We start from the raw sequence: 1,812 nt of genomic DNA, 5'->3' as shown, positions 1-1,812 counted from the left end.
ATATATATATGAGAGGGGGGGGACAAAGAGATAGATAAATAGATAGATTATTCTAACATGCACATGTATATTTATATGCATCTGATCGTTGTATCTTTGTGTATGTATGTATGTATGTATGTATGTATGTATGTGTGTATGTATGTATGTATGTATGTGTGCATGTATGTATGTATGTACGTATGTATGTATGTACGTATGTATGTATGTATGTATGTATATCTTGGGGCGGGGCTGCCTTCATATTCTGGATATTTATGTTTAAGGTGCTGAGTTGGCAGAGTCGTTAGCGCCTCGGACGAAATGCTTAGCGGCATTTCGTCCGGCTCTTTCCGTCCTGATTTCAATTTCGCTTTTCATCTGTCTCAGGTCGATAAAATAAGTAGCAGTCAAGCGCTAGGGTCGTTATAATCGACTAATCCCCTTCCACTAAAGTTACTAGCCTTGTGCCAAATTTGAAGCAATCATAATATTTACTTAGTACGACGCGAACACTTAACAGCCGAGCTGTGTATTTTGTTGCATCTACTCACAATATATTACTGATATACTCCCATAAAACATATTCACATATACGAGATGTAAAAGTGAACCTAACACAGGCATAACTGAAAATCGAAACAAGCATTAATTTTCTTTGTGTTTTACCACTAGCTAACGCGTGTTTCTCACAATGCTGAGTTCAGATTCTCCCTGCGAAACATCCAGAGAGCATTCAGTTTTCGTACGATTTACTAGAAATATTAAAACTACAATTCTACTAAATTACAAATCGAAATACACTTTGGAAAACATAGTCTAAGATAAATTGTAGATGTCTGAGAAAAAGAAAAACAAGACGGGCCTATCATGGTTGTGTATGTATGCATGTATGCATATGTATGCATGCATGGGTATATATATATATATATATATAATCAATATAGGCAACAAGATATCAAGTAGTAAAACAGTGCGACCGTTTCAAGCGGCTCTATTTAATTGAACAATGCAATCATTACATCAATTTAAATACTGCGCTATCTTCAGCTGCACAAAGGAATATATGGAACTTTAACAGGTAGGATACATTAGTATAGTTTTTTTTTAAATATATTAACAGAGCAAGAAGCTGGAAGAAATTCATGTTGTCGCTATTGTAGCAAGAATGGTTAAGAAAAACAGACTACAATTTCCTAGAATAGCATGGAGCATAGTGGGGTCATAGTATTGGAATTCATTCCCAATTTATTTATCCCTTTATCATCAACTAAATCTGAGACAAGAAGACAGTGTAAATTTTTGAATAAAGAGGAAAAGTGGGTTGACAGCTCATGACTAGCTATTGGTCATGAATATTGTCATAGGTATCCCTTTACCCACAAGAGAAAAAGAAAACAAAACTTTAGAAAAGTCAATTAGATAAAAGTAACCGTTCTATAAAAAAGAGCCAGGGTAGGGATTGACTTTAATTCATGATGTTAATTACCAATTAAAGGGGTAACACACTATAAAACTTAAGATGCTATAATGAGATACAGGAAAAAAGTATTAGGGGGTCGATGAGTGGATGTTTATAAGCGATATTATTATCTTGTATAAAAAATGAAATAACTTCTTTTCAAATTGAAGAAAATGATAACATATGTATGAATATATTTATTTTATGACACAGCTATATATATATATATAGTTGTAGTAGTAGTAGTAGTAGTAGTAGTAGTAGTAGTAGTAGTAGTAGTAGTAGAAGAAGACGAAGAAGAAGAAGAAGAAGAAGAAGAAGAAGAAGAAGAAGAAGAAGAAGAAGAAGAAGAAGAAGAAGAAGAAGAAGAA

Source organism: Octopus bimaculoides, chromosome 1 (genome assembly GCF_001194135.2).
Source record: "Octopus bimaculoides isolate UCB-OBI-ISO-001 chromosome 1, ASM119413v2, whole genome shotgun sequence".
Taxonomy (NCBI): Eukaryota; Metazoa; Mollusca; class Cephalopoda; order Octopoda; family Octopodidae; genus Octopus; species Octopus bimaculoides.
This window is presented reverse-complemented; position numbering follows the sequence as displayed.